The 21622-nt window shown below is 43.0% G+C and overlaps 1 long non-coding RNA gene across 1 annotated transcript in view; it reads right to left on the reverse strand.

Moving 5' to 3' along the window:
* Positions 1-20394, reverse strand: part of LOC102446473 (uncharacterized) — a 62636-nt gene extending 42242 nt beyond the window's left edge. Inside the window, exon 1 of the long non-coding RNA XR_003091335.3 lies at positions 20255-20394. This is a non-coding gene — a long non-coding RNA (uncharacterized LOC102446473). The remainder of the gene's footprint in view (positions 1-20254) is intronic.
* Between the last annotated feature and the right edge of the window lie 1228 nt (positions 20395-21622).

Raw genomic sequence — 21622 nt, forward strand, 5'->3', positions numbered from 1 at the left:
ACAGTAGCAAGCACCATCTAGATCGTCCATGACAGATGTCTGTTTAACCTGCTCTTAAATATCTCCAGTGATGTAGATTCTACAACTTCCCTTGGCAACTTTTTCTAGAGCTTAACCACCCTGACAGTTAGGAAATGTTTCATAATGTCCAACCTAAACCTCCCTTGCTGCAATTTAAGCCCATTGCTTCTTGTCCTATCATCAGAGTTTAAGGAGAATAATTTTTCTCCTTCTTCCTTGTAACACCCTTTTACACGGTGCTATTCATGTCCCCTCTCAGTCTTCTCTTTTTCCAAACTAAACAAACCCAATTATTTCAGTCTTTCCTCATAGGCCATGTTTTCTAGACTTTTAATCATTTTTATTGCTCTTTTCTGGACCTTTTCCAATTTCTACACATTTTTCCTGGAATCCAGGACTGGACACAATACTTCAATTGTGGTCTAATCAGTGCAGACTATAGTGGAAGAATTACATCTTGTGTCCTGCTCACAACACTCCTGCTAATGCATCTCAGAAATGATGGGTTTTTTTTTTATTGCAACAGTGTTACACGGTTGACTCATACTCAGCTTGTGGTCCACTATGACCCCTAGATGCCTTTCTACTATTGTCCTTCTGAGACGGTCACATCTCATTTTGTACATGTGAAACTGATTGTTCCTGCCTAAGTGCAGTATTTTGCTTTTGTCCTTTTTGAACTTCATCCTGTTTATCTCAGATCATTTCTCTAGTTTGTTCAGATCATTTTGAATTATGACCCTATCCTCCAAAGCATTGGCTATCCTTCCCAGCTTGATATCATCCACATACTTTATAAGTGTACTCTCTATGCCATTATCTAAATCACTGATGAAGATATTGAACAGAACTGGTCCCCAAACTGATATATATACACACATAAACATACATCTTTTATCATAAGTTGTTTCCACCAGCTCCCGGGCTTCTTCAGTTCTCTCCAGCTATTCTGGCAATGTGGTGCCCAGAGCTGAATACAACATTCAATGTGCAGGCATACTAGATTTGTACCCAAGTACTCTGCATTGTGTAAGGAGCTCTGTGTGTGATCAACTGATTGCACTGCTCTTCATTACAGCCATGTCACATTGCAAATACATGTCTGATTTACCATCACACTCTTATGTCTCCATCATTACTGTTCTCCAAGCTTTCCCCTCTCATTGAGGATATGCACTGGATTGTTTTCCTGTCCCAGATTTTTTCATGGTGATTATTATTTTACTGTGTTTTTACCTGTCCTTTTAATTTTTGTGGGTCCCTTTGTGGTTTCATTTAACAGTGCTTGAGAACTGCATTCATATAATTTTTGCTCCTTCTTCTAGCTCACTTATGAAAGTATTAAATAAACACTGGTTCCTATGATGCCTGACTGGGTATTAGCCCGCCAAGCTGAACCTTTTAGCTAGTTTTTAGTCTGGAAAAGAAGTTCAAATAATTCCTTCCAGTGTACATTAGCTTACAATTGCCAACACGGGACAGTCTCCATAGAGTACTACTCTGCAATGAACAGTAAGGGCTCATAATAGTGTGTGACATGCCTTTCTTAATTAGAGCTCCTACTAGAATGTGCTCTACTGTCAGAGCCATGGCACCAGCTGCTTCTTTCTTCATCTGGGAGATGAAATGATAACATGCTGAAAAGTACTCTAATTAAGATCTGTAGTACACTATCCAATGGCCTGCATTGTTGTGCATGTCATTCGGTGGCTTTACAGTTTATGGATACTCAGTGATGTATTCAGGAACAGACACCAGTAAGGAGTAGCCAGCAGCTTCCGAGGCATTGGGTGTAGCTCCCTCACCAAAGCAGACAGAGGACTACTCCTCTGTGGCCCTGTCTATTATCTTTTCCAATATTCTGTATTGTTGTTACTACCTGTTCAGCTTCATTGGTGTGTGTTAATAGAGGGAGGTCTGCAATGGCCACTGGTGTTTTTACCATCATGTTGTCTCCCTCCTTGAAGTAGATCTAAACAATATTTATGGTTAAAATGGTGGTGGCCGGGGGTGTATCTTGTCCAGCATAGCCATTGATGCTAGCCATGGTGGGAATTTTGGGGAGAAAAGAGAAGTGTATACAAAACTTAAAACAGCCCTTTTATTTCCACCAGCCATAAGCCTGTTTTGATCACGTGTCCTCCCTACAGATCATTAAAATAGTTTGAATGCTAAAGGGAGCAATTTTAGCAACTGGTTAGATGGTTGTTTCAAGACCTTTCATCAGGCAACACATGTACTTCTCCACTTTTGATCACAAGATAATTAGATCATTGAAGAAGGCAATAAATACCAGCTGCAAATTTCTTCATATTGAATTGCAATTTCCTGGGTGTTTGTCAACCCCTGGCTCATCATCCTAAACTGTGAAGAGGATGTATATTCATTGCAGGTGGAGCTCATGTTCATGATTTTTTCCTGAGTAGATAAGTGCCTCAGATGCCATAATAATGGAATCACTAGTAAGCAGGGGAGCGGGTGGAAGGACATGGAACAAGCTTCCTAGAGGGCATAAAGTTCCCTATTCAATTAAAAATAATAAATCCACGTGTTCTTTCTCACATTGCTAATCATGTGTCCTTGTCCTTGTGAATAGGATTTTCACACTGTGAATGCAATCTGACAAATCAGAAAAAAATGCCCGAAACATATGATTCATTAGGCATGGTTCTTCAAATTATAGATGGACTGCTTTGTCCTATTTATTATTTAGTTGACATCTTATTTGTGAACGTTTCCAATATTACAATTTTTCAATGAAGGAAACAATATTTCTAAAATTAAACATAAATATTCCAAACAATGAGTTTCCACCACTCACTATTTCATAGGACCTTTTGTAATTAACGTTATTACTGAAGCAAAAATCTTTCTTATGCTGTTTCTCTCTAGTGGATGGAAATCATGTGTGATTGATTTCAAAGGGTCTGATGCAAGTCACTAGAAAGACTCCTATTTCTAGATACTCAGCGGTAATTAAGCACCTAATGTCCATTGAAAGCAGGGCCATATTGACTTCACTGCACTTGGAATCAGGCCCTAAAGCAGCAACATGCAGCTCACAGCCTACATCTACGCTGCATGATTATTTTGGAATAAGCTATTCCGGAAGAAATACTCCAAAATAGCTTATTTCGAAATATCACGTCTGCGCACCAAATGCCCACAGAAATAGCATTGAACTATTTTGAAATAGAGCGTCCACGCTTATTGGATGCTGAATTGCATTTAAGGCCATCCGGAAGCACATCAGGCAGGGCATCAGGACAGCACTCACTTCCCATGGCTGCTGCCTGAGACAATCTAAGGCTTGTGCTTAAAGGGATCCCCCTGTATAGCGGTGTCTCAGGCTCTTTTCTTTTGCCTACCTCCTTGAGGGACAGCAATCCCATTCTTTTGCCTGCTGTGGTTGCCCTTGCGGACACCTCAGCACTCCAGCTATGGAGACAGAGCTGCCTCTGAGCAGTCGATGGCTATTGCAGCTTGTACTGCACCTCATGCAGCAGTTTCTGCAGGCTGCAGCCCAGGCCCTGCAGGAACCCAACCCCCAGCTCATCTTGGAGCACCTTATCAGCTCTCTACAGGCATGGATCATGCTGCTGAATTCCTTCTGCCATCCCCTGCACACTGTGCACTGCCACTTCTGGCATATAGACACCAGTTTTGACTGGTGGGACTGGATTGTTGTGGAGCAGTGGGATGACCAGCAGTGGCTCCAGAATTTCTGGATGAGGAAGGAGACCTTTCTGGAGCTCTGTGAGAGGCTCGCCTCTGCCCTTAGGCAATGGTACAGTCATATGAGACCCAATTACTTTGGCCCCAAATTAAAAAAAGCAAAGAGTTTATCCCCCTTCAGAAGTGGGTTGCTATCACCCTGTGGAAGCTCGTCATACCGGACAGCTACCAATCTGTCAGGAACCAGTTCGATGTGGGGGACTTGTCCGTTGGGGCTCTGGTCATGCAGGTATGGCACTCACGAGCTATTGTCCCAGGAGGATGGTGGACTGCTCGAATGGGGTTCCCTAGGGAAAGGGGAAATTGTTGGTGGAATCCCCCTCCTTGGGAGATTTTCCAGTGCCATCCTCACAAAGGCCTGCCAGGGGATAGGGCATGTGGGGGGATGCTCCTACTGTGGGGCGGAAGGGGGAGCTCGGGGACCTCCCAAGGGCTCTGTCAACCCTGCGATTCTCTGTTTGTTTGTCTTCTTCTGCAGATGGTGAGGGCCATCAACACCATCCTGCTGCACAGGGTCATCAACCTTGGTGACATGGACATCATTGTTGCCGGCTTTGCTGACATGGGCTTCTCCAACAGCAGGGGGCTGTTGATGGCACCCATATCCCCATCTGGGCCCCCGACCACCAGGCATCTGTCTACATCAACTGGAAGGGATACTTTTTGATGGTCCTGCAGGCTATTACAGACCGTTGTGGCCAGTTCACAGACATCTACGTTGGGTGGTTGAGGAAAGTGCATGATATCCACATCTTCCTTGACTCCAGCATGTTCCAGAAGCTATACGCCGGCACTTTTTTCCTAGACTGCACCATCCGGGTTGGGGATGTGGACATGCTGCTCTGAATTGTGGGGGATTTGGCCTGCCTTCTGTTGCCCTGGCTAATGAAGCCCTACATCATCCACCTTGACCACTTCAAGGAATGCTACAATGCCAGGCTCAGCAGGGCCCGCATGGTCGTGGAGGGCGCCTTTGGGTGTCTGAAGCTGAGGTTCCATTGCCTCCTCACCTGGCTCAATGTCAGGGAGCAGAACATCCAACAAGTGGTGGCAGCATCCTTAACAATATTTGTGAGGGGAAGGGGGAAGTGTTCCTCCCTGGGTCAGGGGCAGAGGCTGACTAGCTCAGCAGGGCCTGTGAGCAGCCACACACAGCTGCCATCCAGCAGGCCTGTCAAGGGGCTGGGCACATCTGGGAGGCCCTGAGGGAGAGTATCTCAGAAGGACCCAATTGACACTCCCCATGGCCTCCACATTAGGGGCCTGTGCATTGCCCCTCTGTGTCTTTCCTCCCATACCCCTCCCTTTCCCACCTCCCCTGCAGAGACAATAAACCACACTTTTTGTTTTGGAAAAAAATAATCTCTTTGCTTTTTTTCTTTGGGGGTCAATCTTTCCTGTATCGGTCATGTTCTCTAGACCTTTAATAGTTTTTGTTGTTCTCCTCTGGAATTTCTCCAAGTGATCTACGTCTTTCCTGAAGTGTGGCATCCAGAACTGGACATGCTACTCCAGATTAGGCTTTATCAGCATGCAGTAGAGTGGAAAAATTACTTCTCGTGTCTTGCTTACAACACTCCTGCTAATACATTCCAGAATGTTTCCTATTTTTGCAAGAGTATTACACTGTTGACTCATGTTTAGCCTATGATCTACTATGGTAGAACCTAAGAGTTTACAAACACCAGCATTACAAACTGACCACACAGTCATTCAGAACTGGAAATATACAGTTAGGTAGTATCAGAGACAAAAATAATACTAAAAAAGGCAACACCTCCCACATGCCAATAATGTGTTAAAATTAAACTACTAAAACATAAATAAAGGAAAACCAGCATTTTTTTTTGCTGCATAGTAATATTTGAAAACTGTATTAAGTCATTGTTTAGCAGTAAACTTTATAGCTCGGAACAAAACATTATGGTTATTTGAAAACATTTTAGCGTTATGAACAACCTCCATTCCTGAGGTGTTCCTAACTCTGAGGTTCTACTATATGGCCCTTAAATTATTTTCAAAGCATTCCTTCCTAAGCTGTCATTTCTCATTTTGTATGTGTGCAACTGATACTTCTGAGGGAATTCAGTGCCAAAAATTTAAAATTTTTTGGCCCAGAAATTTTTCTGCACATATTTTAAAATTCTGCAAATATTATTTGTCAATAAATAGATATGGAGGCATGGCAGCGGGGAGCACAGGAAACTGGCTGCATGGAACCAGAAGATCGCCTGGAAGTCCTTCTCCATCCTGGACACAAACTCAGTGGTGAATCTGTACCTGAGCCTGACACAATGTAAGGGTTGGGTCAGCCTCAGAAACTGGGACCCCACCCTTCTGTGTCAGGCTCAGCCATGAAAGATCCAAATGTGGAGGGATCTAGGTGTGAGGTAAGAAAATTCTGTCTAGGACAATCTGGGTATAGGTAGCTCAGATTTGGATCTGGATACATAGGAGCTTGTTGAAGTGGGGGGTTATTGTTGTAGGGGCAATGGGACTCTGCAGGGGAGTCCAGGTAAAGGTGATTGGAATTCAGCAGGAGAGGCTATGTAGGGAGTTCTGAGTGTGGGGATCTGGGTGCTGGAAGAGTGGGGTTTAGTGGGGTAGGGGTCATGCTGCAGGGTGGTTCAGGTGAGTAGGTGTGGGATTTTGAGTGCATGGTTGGAGATATGGATGTAAGGGGATGGGACTCAATGTGGCCCAGGTGCAGGGGATGGGGCTTAGTGGGGAGGGCCGGTGCAGGGAAGGGTTTCAGTTGCAGGGGATAAGGCTCAATTGGATAGGAATTTGGGTGCAGGAAGTATTGTGTGTATGTGAGGTTCTAGATGCACAGGGGTTGGGCAAACAGGGAAGCTGCTCATTGTATAATAACCCCTTATCCCAGGCTGAAGAGCAATGGAAGCAGGAAGCAAGGAAGGGAGGGTATGTCTACAATACAGCGCTAATTCGAGCTAACTTAGTTCTAATCAGTTAATTCGAACTAAGCTAATTCGAACTAACGCATCTAGAACTAAAAACTAGTTTGAATTAGCGTTTTGCTAATTTGAACTAGCATGTCCACATGAAGTGGACCCTGAACCGGGGTTAAGGATGGCCGGAAGCAGTGCCGGCAGGGCATCAGATGAGGACTTAGAGCGTGGAGCTGCTGTCTCAGGCTAGCTGAAGGCTGTGCTTAAAGGGACCCGACCCCCACCCCGGACAGACAGTTCTCAGGGGTGCCCCGCTTGCAAAGCAGTCCTGGCTTGGATTGCCCTGAGTGCCCACACTGGGCACATCACAGCACTCGGCCATCAGCCCGGCTGCACTTGCCGCAAGCTGCCATCTGGGGAGTGGGGGTAATTGGGGGGCTGCAGGAGAGCTTCCACCCCCAGAAGCCCTCGGAGCCAGCCCAGTCCTCCCCATCGGGAGCTCGTACCCCATTCCTCCCTCACCTCCTTCCACTTACCCATCCCTAGCCCCTCTTCCTGATGTACAAAATAAAGGACATGTGTGTTCAAAAATAGAATCTCTCTTTATTGAACAAAACTCGGGGAGACTGGGAAAAGGAGGTGGGAGAGGGGAAGAGAGAGGCTGGGAGAGGGGAGGGCAACTAAAATGATCAGAGGTTTGGAAGAGGTCCCATATGAAGAGAGGCTAAAGAGTCTGGGACTTTTCAGTTTAGAAAAGAGGAGACTGAGGGGGGATAGGATAGAGGTCTATAAAAGCATGAGTGGGGTGGAGAGGGTGCATCAAGAAAAGTTCTTCATTAGTTCCTGAAAGCACTTTTCCAATCATCTGTGTACCCATTTTATAATGGCTCCATCTAAGCTGTATTTTCCTAGTTTGTATATGAGAAGGTCATTTTCCTAGTTTGTTTATGAGACAGTATCAGAAGCCTTACAAAAATCAAGATCTACCACATCTACTGCTTCCCTCCTAACCCACAAGGCTTTTTACTCAGTCAAAGAAAGTTATTAGGTTGATTTGCCACATTTTATTATCAATGAACCCATGCAGACAATCTATTATTATCTGCTAGGTGTTTGCAAATGAATTGCTTGATTATTTTCTTCTTTACCTTTCTTGGTACTGAAGTTAAAGTGACTGGTCTAGAATTCCTTGAGTTGCCCTTATTTCTCTTTTTATAGATGGGTACTATAGTGAGCTGAGAGCCACATGGAGGGAGCAGCCTGCAGTTTTAAGCCATCAAGGGAGCCCAGCCTGCCTTGGAGGTGCTGCATGGCTGCTGGCCAGGAGAAGCTCAGGTAAGCACCTCCCTACCAGAGCCTGCCTCTGGCACCCCTGCCCCTCCTGCACCCCAAATCCCTCCATCAGATCACCATCCAAACCCTCTGCACCCCTCTGCCCTAGGTTACAACTTCCTCGCACACCCTGTATCCCTCCTACACCTTTCCCCCAGGCCAGAATCCTCTCCTGCACCTTTACTCCCTCCCTGACCCTACACTGCAATCCCCTGACCCAAGTCACCACCCAAACCTTCTGCAGTCTGCACCGCACTTTCCCCTTCTCCCACGTCACAATTCCCTCTCAGACTTTGCACCTCTTTAGAACCCTTCCCCAGGCCCAAATCCTCTCCTGCACCCATACTCCATCCCTGACCTTACATCCCAATCCTCTGACCCAGGTCACACCACTTCACCCAAACTCCCTCTCAGACCTCACAGTATCTTTTGCACCCCATTCCCCTACCTCGTGCACCCTTCTGCACCCAACCTGCATTCTAGACTCTGCACCACCTCCACAGAAAAGTGCAGCCCTTAAACACTTTCCAAAACCTTTGAGTGGCCCCCCACCAAAAAGTATTGCTCACCCCTGCCCTTGAGTATTCTAGGAGGTATTTCATCAGGCCCTGGTGAAAACATTCTAACTTGTGAAAATAATTTTTAACATGTTCTTTCCCTATTTTAGCTTCAGACCTCACTTTATTTTCACTGGTGTTTGCTACAGAGATATCCAATCATTATTAACCTGGGAAAATGGAAACTAAAAAGTCATTTAGCACTTCTGCCATTTCCATATTTTCTGTTACTGACTTTCCTCCCTCATCGAGTATTGGGCTTATCCTGTCCTTGGTCTTCCTCTTGCTTCACATGTATTTGTAGAATATTTTCTTGTTATCCCTTATGATGTCTCTAGCTAGTTTGTTCTCATCTTGTGCCTTCATCTTTCTAATTTTGTCCCTAAGTGTATGTGTTGTTTTTATTAATCTTTTGTAATTTGATTTTATTTCCACATTTGTAAGCTGTTTTTATTATTATTATTTTCAGATCATACAGGATCTCCTAGTTAAGCCAGGGTGGTTTCTTGCCATACTTCCTTTCTTTCCTATGCAATGGGATAGTTCGCTCTTTGTGTCCTTCGAAAAACTGCCAACTTTTTCTAAGTTCAAAAGGAACCCTGCACGAAGTGCAGAGCCACAGTGGAGTCAGTGGGACCAAGGTATGGACACAGGGGTCCATCACATAGAGCTCACTTTAGGATAGGGACTTGAGTTCTGATTTGTATGGTCATAATTGATTACTTACATGTCAGCATCTAGAGTCAGTGAAATTTCATTTTTTTTTCACTGTACTTCTTTATAAAAACTCTGGACCTGATTATGTTCTCACTCCAGTTTTGCCCCAGGATAACTCTATTGAGTTCTAATTTACAATAGAGGGAGCAAGTTTAGAAACTAGTCCATAGACACTTGGATTTGTAGTCCGATACTCAAGATAATACAGACAGTCATGTACCTTTTCAAGTATTAACTAACAGTATATTTATTATTGTTAATGCAGCTGGCCAGAAATTCTGGCATAGGTGCTTGGTATGAAGGGAATATTGTTGATATTCCTTAATATATATGACATGCAGTTAAATTTACCTTGTGCTCCTAATAAAATCTTCAACAGTTCATTGCTGTGCCTAGGTTTAGAGGCAATCAGCATAATTTTGAATTGAGTATGCAAAATGAACGAGTCATTAAGATTTCAATCTTTAACACTTTGAAAGGGGGGGAAAGCCCAATTATATAAAGCTGTTGGCAATACATAGTTTATTTTGCTTATGCTGTGATATTCTATGACTTTAAGCCATAAAAATCCCTCAGAGTTTCCATTCTCTGCCTTTCCCAACCAGCTGCTCTCCTAACGTGTTCCATTCGTAGTGCTTTTGCACGAAGCAACAAGCTTACACATGCCTTGGTTTTTATTCATTTTTCTCAGCACTACGGGTTAAGATTAAACATTCTGAAGACCATAGTATGTTGAAATTTCAGAAGGAAGTGGGAGGGAGAAATAGTGGCAAGGGTCATGGACACATTTCCCTCCTTAGTGAAATCCATGGGAGTATGAGTATTACGGCCTCATATCCAGCTGTTATATAGTGATTCTTCCCAGTAGATCTCAAAGGACTTTACAAAGCAGATTGGTATGATTATCTCCATTTGTCAAATAGAGAAACTGAGGCACACACAGTGAAGTGTGTTGCCCAAGACTCAAGCAAGAGCTATTGCTACTGGTAGATCAGAGCACCCCGGTCTCCGGTGTCCTACTCCAGTGCACTATGCAGTGGGCCCCATTGCCTCTACTGATGTATCTTAGGACTACTTATAGTAGTAAAGTTCAACAAGGTATTGCTGAGAGATTATGGTCTCCTGCTCATATCCCAGGACAGGAGATCAGAACACCTGAGTTTTGATGGTGCTTCTGCCACTGACTTCTTGTATTTCCTTAGATAAAAGAGCTAAGATTTCTCAGCTTACTCAGCTGTAAAATGAATATATTAATATTTCTCTCTCTCTCAGATATGCTGTAAGAATAAATGAATGATTGTGAAGTCCTTTGAGTTCTTCCAAAGGAAGGTGCTGATTCAAAGTGCTGTTAGTTATTCGGGCTACAATTTGTCCTTCCTTAATTTTCAGTAGTAAAAATAATAGAAATATTTGCATATCATGCTATATATTTGCACAGCGCCTTTTTCCCAGATAAAGAGTGATTGAAAGGAACAAGAATGTTTAATTTGGGAACTAATGGGACTAAAGTCCATTAGAATTTTGCACAAGTAAAAAATTCAGGATTGTGCTAAATGTAAATAGTATCTGGCACTCCTTTGTTCCCTTCATTCAAAGAAATACCTTTTTGTATCCACAAAGGAAATTAGCAGATGAAAGATGATTTTTAATTATTCTGGAACAAAAATAAAAATAAAGCTACCTTAAATTAACAACTTTTCCCTTCTAATTTCTTTGTAAGCCCTTACCGATATTTATCACTTTTAAAAGAACCCTAAAACACCCCATATATCTATTTGGCATTTTACTTTTTCTATTTTCATTTTTTTTTTCAACAGACATGATGAAACATGACAAAAATCCACTTGGATTTATATAGGGTGCTCTCTCTGTTGATCTATCCTATCATGTCTGCTCCTGTACCACCTAAATCATTTACTAACAACGAGCATATCTTTGATGTTTTGCTCAAGGTCTGATCCAAAGCCTCTTCCAAGGCTGTTTGGAGGGAATCCTTCCATTGACTTCCAAAGCTTTGGATCAATACCTCAGTCTTGCAATGATAATTTGTCTTTATTTTCATATTTACTTGAACAGTGTGATAACTAAATTTGAGTTACTCATTCTAAAGAATAAGATATTTGTTAGCTAAATGTGTGCGCCATTGGACCATACACAGATCATTAAAAACGTACTGTGTGGGTTCCAATCTTAGCTCTTACACTGTGCAAATCACTCAACCTCTTTGTGCATTGGTTTCTCATCTGAAAATGGGAGGTCTAACACATTAGTTTTTGAATAATACTTTGACATTCTTGAATGAAAGCGATGAGATGAGAGTTAAGTTTTGTACCAGACATATATTTTTAAAGACTAATTTACATTTTTTACAGTCTGTAATAGAAGCTAATAGTGTTAGTTGATATTGACCAAGCTATCTGATGGCATGCTAATTTGCACAGTATTATACTAGTGTCATATTTTATATTTCATCCAGTAGTGCTGGAACAACTTTTAGGGTGAGGGTGCTGAGTTACATCCCCCCCTTACACTGTTTCGAGCCCCTCTGACAGTTGTCAACTGTCCTTGACCAGATGCAATTTGTGACAAGGGGATCCAGCCCATATGGTTCAGGAGAGCTGGCAACCCTAGCCCCTCACTATCCATAGAGGAGCCACAGCTGAGCCCCAGGATGTGGCCAGGAGCTGAACCCCAGGCTGATGGTGAGACCCTAGGCAGCTGTGGCACCTGCAGTGGGCCAGACCCTGGGACCAGCAGGGCTGATGGACTGTGGATTCCATGGACGTAGGGCGGGAAGGCGATTGAACCCTGGAGGCTTGGCGGGACCTGGGGCTGGTGAAGCTGGCAGGGGGTTATTAGTATGGCTATTCCCAGGGAGTGGGGAAACTAGGTCTGGAACCCAGGGGCCCTGCAGCACCAGGGCTGGCCTTACCATGAGGCAAACTGAGGCAGCTGCCTCAGGTGCCAGACTGTGGGGGAGGAGTTGCCACTAGAACCCAGAGAATTGAGACCTTTCAAAGTTTTGGCCCAAGCAAGGGAACATGGGGGGTGTCATTTGAGCTCCCCACCTCAGGTGCCAAAATGTTGTGGGCGGGCCAGGTGCAGCAACCCCGTACTCCTATTTTCGGCGCTTATGATTTAATCTATATTTCTTTAACTTTGTAAAATTTAAAGAAAGCAATGTAAAGGCAGCTATGACGATCTTTAGAAATCAAACCAATCACAGTGCTTTGAATGGCTGAAAAAGGAGAACAAAGTATTACAGTTAGAATACTTTTAGGCAAATTGGAATTATTTGCATATACAATTATATTGGATAACATTAGGTGCCAAGTTATAACTATATTGAATACAGGTTTAAATATATGGCCATGCCTTTATTCCACCCACTTCTTTTTACACTCTATAAGTGTCTTGTAAATTAGACTCTTGCCTAATCATCTAATTGATTTTTATCACCTTGTGTCACCTTTTGAAAATAGCACAGAGCCCTGAAAGTGATATTCCAAGCTCAACAATCAGGTCCAGTTTCCTGATTGCATGAAATAGTGGTGCATCTTTCTTAAAACTGTACCCCAAATGATTCCACTAGAAATTAGCATTTTTCTGTGAACAGCTTAGTTTGGAAACTAGATCAGAAAATTCTCCCCTTTTGATGCTCTTGCGCAATTAATATGCTATTCATTGTACATCCAGCTTTCCTTTTGCCATTTTCCAGTGCACATCAAGATTCACATATAATAAAGAAATGTAAACATTAAAATAGCCAGCACAGAGAAGTGGCCTGTTTCCTAGGAGTAGAAAAAGCACTAGAAGTAAAAGAAGACACACCTGGATATACCCCTTTTTTTTGTTCCATAGACAGAACCAATGAAATGGTTTGGTAGAGAGATTTTTTTCCTCTAGGGAGTGAAAAAAGGTTGTCATAAGGCATATACCTAGAAACCATCTACTTCAAGACAGACCCAAGAAAACCAACAATAGAACACCACTTGTCATCACCTACAACCCCCAACTTAAACCTGTCCAACACATTATCAATAAACTACAGCCTATATTGGAACAGGATACCATACTCAAAGAGGCTCTGGGAGACAGACCCATAGTCTCCTATAGACAACCACCTAACCTCAAGATGATTCTTACCAACCACCACAGGACATACCACACTAATACCAACCCTGGTACCTTCCCTTGCAACAAACCCCGTTGCCAGCTTTGTCCACATATTCATTCTGCTGATACCATTATTGGACCTAACCAAGTGAGTTATAAGATCAAGAACACATATTCCTGCGCATCCAGAAATATAATCTATGCTATCATGTGCCGAAAGTGTCCGTCTGCTATGTACATTGGACAAACATCTCAGACACTTCGCCAAAGGATTAATGCCCACAAAACAGATATCAGACAAGATCACAAAGAGAAAACAGTTTCTTGCCACTTTAACCAGAAAGGACACTCTCTAAATGACTTAGCCACCTGCATTCTGCTACAAAGACCTTTTACATCTGCACTTGAAAGGGAATCCTCTGAACTGTCATTCATGTTAAAATTCGACACTTGCCAACAAGGACTTAACAAGACTTTGAACTTTCTCACCCATTACCAAGACAGTTTCCCCAATTATCACCTGTAATACCATTAACTCACAAACATCCCACTCTCTCTACCTTTAATATCAGCAATTCACAGACACTTACCTTCCTTCCTCCCCCTTCCCACCCCCCCGCATCCCTCTTCTGTTCTGCAATGTGATTTGTCCTTTTCATATTTGTTCATTTTTTTTAATTGTATCCTTTGGTATATATGGTTGTGACTACTTTCTTCCACTATTTGATCTGAGGAAGTGGGTCTGGCCCACGAAAGCTCATCATCTAATAAACCATCTTGTTAGTCTTTAAAGTGCTACATTGTCCTGCATTTTGCTAGAGAGAAAGAGAGAGAGCAAGCATGCACAGTTCTCCTGTTGCATGCAGAGGACTATGACAGCTGAATTGTGCTGATACAGCCTTTTCATTATCTGAAACAATTGCTTGGGCAAGAACAGCATGAGACTTCATGAAATGTTTTTGAACTCGGATTCCTGATAGGAGAGCATTACATAACTCTGTCTTTGTGAATGCTGGCGACTGGGAACATACAGAAAGACACAGCCAGAAGCACTGCACTCAGCTGCCTTTTCCTTTCTGCCTTTCTCTTTGTGTGTGTTACATCTGAGCCAAGCATTAAACAGACAAGCCTATTTTCTCCGTTCCCCCAAACACCCAACAGAAGCCTGGTTTTCATCACAGATTAATAAATGAAACTCTCCATCATTTTAATATGCTTCCCAGTCTTTTGCTAAGGAATTAACGATGCTCCAATTCAACATTGCCATGGTGCATGAAATGTCTTTGGATATTTGTTAACTTGAAGAAGTGCTGGGGATGGGGGCTGGAAGCAGGGACTTTGCAAATGTGTCTGACTCCTAAAACTTTGGACTGTGGTTTTGATTCAGCCACGAAACTGCGGGGGAGCCATGGCTATGACAGTTCTTGTAAGACTGAAGGAAATAAAGTCAATGTTGTATATTTCACTGTCTCCTGAAGTGACTATTTGTACCATTAGCTGTTAAGGAAATATGCCTAAGTGCTTAGGAATTCTAATTAAGCAGGCTCAGCTGGAGTGAATAGCTAGAGGGTTTCACAATGCCTTTTTGAAATCATATGCAATCCAAGAAATTAGGGAAATTCTCTAATCTTGGTGCTATATCGCAGTGGACATGTCTATTTAATGCTTATTTGTTTTTAAATCAGTGGCTTTTGCAGTCTGTATCTTTTCACAACCCTGCTTTTATTTGTTGTTTTTTTTAACTTTTTTTAAAAACTTCTTCTTCCGTCTGCTTTTAGAAAAGCTGCCGCCTCAGCTCAACGAGCAGAAAGAACTCTCTTTTAAGTTTGTGGGAGTGGAATGCATGGGGCTAAACTCCATTGAAATCTGCTCTGATGGTAAGCTTCATGATTACATCAGGGATGAATTTAGCCCATTGCCTTTAACACAAGGGGCCATATACTGCCTTTATGTATTGTGTATGTGCATAGCCCCACTGCACCCTTCTGGATGTAATTAAGAGAATTTGACCCATGGGAATGCAATAGTAAAAGCAAATATTTAAAAAATTCTGCCATTGTACAGTATTGGCTGGGTGGTATGTGTACTACACAGAAGACAGGCTAAAACTTATCAGTATTTTGTAACTCTTTAACTTTCTGTTTTCATAGCAAACACTTCTGTTTTGCTTTTCACAGATGCCAATGTTCCCTGTCTGTCTGATCTGCCATCACCATGGTATCTGAGAGCTAACAAAAGTTACTTTAGCAGAGCAGCAGTTTGAGGAACCGTGTTCTGTCCCTTCCTTGTTTACTCTGCTAGAGGGGCACTTGGGCCCTTTCACTTTACCTTCTTTTTCTCTTTTCTTCTTCTGCCTTCAGTGAAGGAAAACTGAGCTATTCTTGTGCAGTTACTAAGGGAAAATGATTGGAAAACAGAAGGGTTGTATTTCTCACTTTAACCATAGAGATCCCTTTTCAGACTGATGGTTTGTGGAAGGGAGATTCAGAGCTGTGGTTCAGCTGCCAAGAAGGTCTGATTTCCCCTCCACCCACTCCTATGAGTCTGGCTCTTGGCAGTGATCACTGATGACTCCAGCTGTTATGGTAGGTCATGGAAAGCTGTCAAGTGAGGCAGTACATAAGATATGGGGCCCAGTCCAGCATAGGCCCTGAAGAACATACTCAGGGTCTGAAATTAGATCTGATATCAAGTTGTGAGTGCCATACCAAGCAGCCTTAGATTGGTGTCATCTTGTCAACCTGTTTTCCTCAGAAGATGAACAGCTAGTGCGAGGTGTAGAAATGTATGAGGGGGATGAGGAGATAGTGGTGTGTTCTAATTTATTCTATTCAGGGTTCTTAAGCTACACACATTACTGTACAATCTGAGCTTCTTCTAGTAGTGCATTAACAATGCCACTTACTTGTTCTCTCATCTTTTCCTGAGGGGGATAAGAATATGCAGTCGAGTATTTTGTTAGGGAATTTTTTAAATACTATATAACACTGACCAAACATAAGTTTGTTAGAAAAGGCAAGGTCAAAGAATCATAGAAATGTGAGGCTGGGAGCGACCTTGAGCAATCAAAGGACCTATGCTGATGCAGGACCAAGTAAACCTGGACCATCCCTGACAGGGACTTAAATTAGATCTAATATAAAGTTGTGAGGGCCACACCAAGCAGTAGTTAGTCTGTCCAATCTTTCTTAAAGAACTCCAGTGATGAGCATTCCATAGCCACCCTTGGAAGTCTATTCCAGAAATTAGCTCACCTAAGAGCTAGAAAATTGTTCTTGTTCTTCTTTCCCTGGACATGGAGAACAACTAATAATAGCTCTTAGCATATTTGAAAATTATTAGTCTTCTTTTCTCAAGACAAAAATGTGCCCATTATTTTTAACCCTTCTTCATAGGTCAGCTTTTCTAAACCCTTTATCATTTTTGTTCTCTTCTGGACTCTCTCCAGTTTGTCCACATCTTTCCTAAAGTGTGGTATCCACAACTGGACACAGTACTTCAGATGACGCCTCACCAGTGCTGCATAGAGAGGAACAATTGCCTCTGTGGCTTACATATAACACTCTGTTAATACAGAATACTGGCCTGACTGTATCTCATTGATTCATGTGCAATTTGTAATCCGCTACAAACCCAAAATCCTGATCATCTCTGGTGCCAGCTATCCTGCTATTCCCCATCTGGTAACAGTGCATTTGAGTTTTCCTTTTAAAGAACAGACCTTTGCATTTTTCTTTACTTAGTCTCATCTTGTTTATTTCAAATCGGTTTTCCAAATAGTCAAGATCATTCTGAATTCTAGTCCTGTTCTCCAAAGTGGTTGCAACCTCTCTTGGTTGGGCGTCAGCAGTAAATTTTATAAGCACATACTCTACCCCATTATGTAAGTCATTATTTACACTGTTTATGGATCCAGGACTGAAACTCTGTGGCGGGACCCCATAAGTTAGATCTTCTTTGTTTGAGAGTGAACCATTGGTAACTACTGTTCAAGTATAAAGTCTCAATCTTTTAATCAGTCTTAACTCACCTTCTAGCAATTTCACTGAAACCACATTTCTCTAGTTTGCCTGCAAAAATGTCATGTGGAACCGTGTCAATAGTCTTACTAAAATCAAAATATATCATGCCTATTGCTTCCCCCCTATCCTGTAAAGGCAATTAGGTTAGTTTGGCATGATTTTTTCTTGTGAAATCCATGCAGGCTATTCCTAGGTTTGGCTCCTACAGCATTTAAATAGCAGAGCTGCAGCGAGGGTAGCTCCTGGACCTGTCTTGAGCCGGGACTGAGTGCCTTCCCTTATCGACTAATCGTGTGGTCAATACAAATTTTATAGACTGCACAATTAGCCAATCACCCCCCCTCTTAACATCCTTATTTTCTACTAGTGTAAATGGTGTATTCTCCATAACTTGACATCTTTGAGGACTTCAGTAACTCAGTCGAAGACTGTGGGTTTATTACAGGAGTGGATGGATACGATTCTGTGGCCTGCAATGTGCAGAGAATTAGACCAGATGATCATGATGATCCCTTTTTCCCTTAAAGATTGAGTCAGTGAGACCTGCCATTTGTCTGGCTCTTTCTCTTGGACTCCTGACCCCCATCTCTGACCCATGTCTCTGACTCTTGGTCTTTGACTGTTACTGCTATGACTGTTAGGCATGACTGCTCAAGCTATGAGTCAAAGAGGGCTTTGTTTGGGTATGTGGTGGTCTTATGCCAACAGAAAACTCCTTCTGTACATGTCAGCTGCATCTAAACTAAGGGTCGACGCTGTCACACCTGTGGAGTGTAGATGAATCCTTAACTTTCATGGAAAAATGTTTCAAGTCTTCAGGTTTGCAAAGAAAAGGCTGAAAACATGACTTGAGTGTGTCCTCAAGGCTGAGAGAACAAAGGCACATAAAATGACCCAAAATGGATTATTTGTTTATTTCTCTTTAATCTCATTGTTTTAATCTCATGATTTTTTTTATTTGGCTCCTGACTTTGGTCCATCAGAGATTGGCTGTGCTCCCAGGACAAAGAATTTTGCAATGACATAGCATCTCTCAGAGGAAGTTTCATTTTTGCTATTCCAAGAAATTAAGGAGGAGGCAGCAGGCGGCAGGAGACTACAGAGGTTGTATACATTCTGGCAGATACAAGTGGCATGTAGACACAGTATTTTTGTTCCTGAGTAAGTAACAGGTTTCTTCATACAAAGAGGTATATGGCCACTTAATGCAAGGGATGCTGATGTTTGAGAGGCATGTCGTACATCTGGGTTTTCCTGTACATGACCTCCAGTCTCCATCCAGATAGATATTTGAATTATAAAAAACTTTCTTCAAAATCTATAACTACTTTCATGAAAGTTGTGGGAAAGGCCCCCCCCCCCTCTCATCTGTGTGAATTGCTCAGGGCTCGGGCTTATCATGTCTCTCCTCTCTCCTCTTCCCCAGTGGAAAGAAAAGGGGTCTGCTTCCCCCCATGAAATGGGTGGGTAGTGTGTGAGCCTAGACCTTCCCTCTTATCCCATGACAGCTTACTTTGCTTAAGAGCCTTTTGTGAGGGGACCTTGTCAAGGGCTTTCTGGAAATCTAAGTATGCTATATCCACTAGCTCCAACTCCTTCCCCTGTCCCTGAAGGCGGAAGGAACCCGCATAGCTCTGCACTGACTGCCCTGACCCAGGAGGGCCTACAGATGTGTAGGCTAGGATGCCACACTGGAAAATGGATTTCCAGGTCTCTCCTTTCCAGTTCCCCAGGGCTAAGGTAAAACTGATCCTTGCCCCTCCTGACAATACATCTCCAAGATGTATTGGAGCCTGTCCATGACTGGGGATTCTGCCAACATATTTCCCAGCATGGTATGCCTGAGGTCAGACAAAACCTTGTGCAGAGCCTGTAAAGGAAGGGACAACCATAGGTCACAGTTGAGAAATTGGGAAACCTTCTCTCTGACAGTAACCCCTGCTCGGCCCATCAGCACACAGACTCTTAGGCTGAGAGGTCTCACCAGACATCCCAAAGGATGGCCTAGGTCATCAGAGGAGATCATCAGATAACTAGAGGAGATCAGTCTCTGAACACTATGCCAGCCTCACCTCTTTGGGATGGCTTCCCACAAGTCATAAGGAGGGTCTCTGAAGATGCCCCTGTCTTGCACTTCCGTTTAGCCTGGCTAATGTCAGGGTCTCTGGATGAGGTCACCACCTCCTCACCTTTCCCCAATAGGATGAAACCCTGCATCAGGCTTTTGTGATGTCACTGCCATCCTCACTTCTCCCCTGCCCCTAGTCAGCCCCTTGGGGGACACAGACTGATAAAAATAAAGTGCTCTTAAATGAGCTACAGACTAACAGTTGCTCATAGTCATCGTTCAACAAGTGTTTGAGAAGAACTGATATTATAGTCAGAAACTGTACAGAGATAATAATTGCAGAGAAGCAGCATGACCAATGAAATACATGATTGCTTGTGACTTGTTTGGTTTTTAAAAAGAACAAAAGGACTTGAGTCTTCCCTATCAATAGCCACTTGCTTGGCCTATCAGCATTGAGATGGAGACGTGGGCGGTGGAAGGATATCAGCAGTTGTCCTGAAGGGTACCCCAGGTCACCTCTTGTGAGCCCCTCCCCCCACAACACTCCAGAAAGGAAAAGGAGCAAAAGAATCAAAAGAAGAAGAGAAACAAGGAGGGAAAAAAGAAAAGGGAACCCTAAAAGGACAAGCAACCCCCAAAGTCCCCAGTGATTCTATGGGACAGAGTCCTTGATAGGAAATCAAATAGTATTAACCAAGAGATTTCTTTGCCTAGAATTCAGCTGTACCAAGTGGATCATATAGAGCAGGTTTCAAACATTTCTGAGGCTCTTACCTTCTAAACAGGGACTGCAAAATCAGTTGCAGGGAAGAAGAAAACTCCGACAAGGCTCCTTCTCATGCTCGTGTAGATTAACCCTAATTCTCTCTCACTCTCCAAAGAGAGACCTTGAACCCTTGTTGCTCATAGTTGCTCATAGGAGCCCTGTTGCTGCAAAGGCATGGAAGTCTCTGAGGTTGCCCCTGCCTTGTGCCTCTGTTCTGCCTGGCTGATGTCAGGGTATCTCTGTGAGGTCACCACCTTCCCACCACGTTTCCCAATAGGCGGAGGTCCTGCAACAAACTTTTGTGATGTCACTGCCACACCCACACCTCCCTTCTAAGGTTGATGTCCTGTTCCTGGCCAGCCTCTCTGGATGTCTGAGTTCCTTCCCTTGAATTCCACCTAATGAAAGCTGAGTCTGGGGCGCAAGCTGGCTGCACAGTAAAGCCCCAGAAGCTGCTTTTTGGCCACACTCAGTTTTTCTTTAATTTGTAGACTTTAAGGCCAGAAGAAGGGACCATTACAGGATTGAATCTGACCTCTGCATATCACAGCCCTCCTGTATATCATAGTAGCTAAATTTAGATCCAAGCATACACTAGAAAGGCATCTAGTCTTCATTAGAAAACACCAAGAAATGGACACTCTGTCACCTGCTTTGGTAATTTGATCCAATAGTGAATCATCCTCACTATGAAATATTTGTGCCTTATTTCTACTATTAATTTGTCTGTTTTCACCTTCCAGCCACTGGTCTTTTTCTGCCTTTTTCTGCAACATTAAACAGCCTTTTAATACCTGACTTTTTTTTCCATTGGTGGTCCAGCCCTGGAACACCTACAGCGTTGGTGCCTAGGGGCCTGTTGTTTTTCAGGTCATCTTATTTACCCTTTTAAACTATTGGCAAAATCTTATCTTTCCTTTAGTCTTCAGGAATGTTTCCAGTGTTCCAAGGATATTTTCATATGGAAAATAGGACTGAGGCTGAGCTTTATTGGGTTAATATACAAATACAAAACCAGCTTTTTTGACAGATGCTCATTCTCACCGTCTAGGGAGGGAGGAGAGAAAGAAAACAGAATAAAGTTCCCCATTCTGAAAGTGTGGCCTAACATTTTTGTCATATGATATAACATTGTCTATTCCCCCCCCCATAGAAATATTTATTGAACACATCTGCCTTTTCTGCATTATTATTGTTAATTCTTCCATTTTCATCTCATAGACTCATAGACTTTAAGGTCAGAAGGGACCATTATGATCATCTAGTCTGACCCCCTGCACAATGCAGGCCACATAATCTCACCCACCCCCTCCTAGAATAATCCTCTCACCTATATATCAGATATCGAAGCCTTCAAATAGTTTGAAGACCCCAAG

Source organism: Pelodiscus sinensis, chromosome 3, assembly GCF_052426305.1.
Source record: "Pelodiscus sinensis isolate ZL-2025 chromosome 3, ASM5242630v1, whole genome shotgun sequence".
In the NCBI taxonomy this organism is placed as follows: Eukaryota; Metazoa; Chordata; order Testudines; family Trionychidae; genus Pelodiscus; species Pelodiscus sinensis.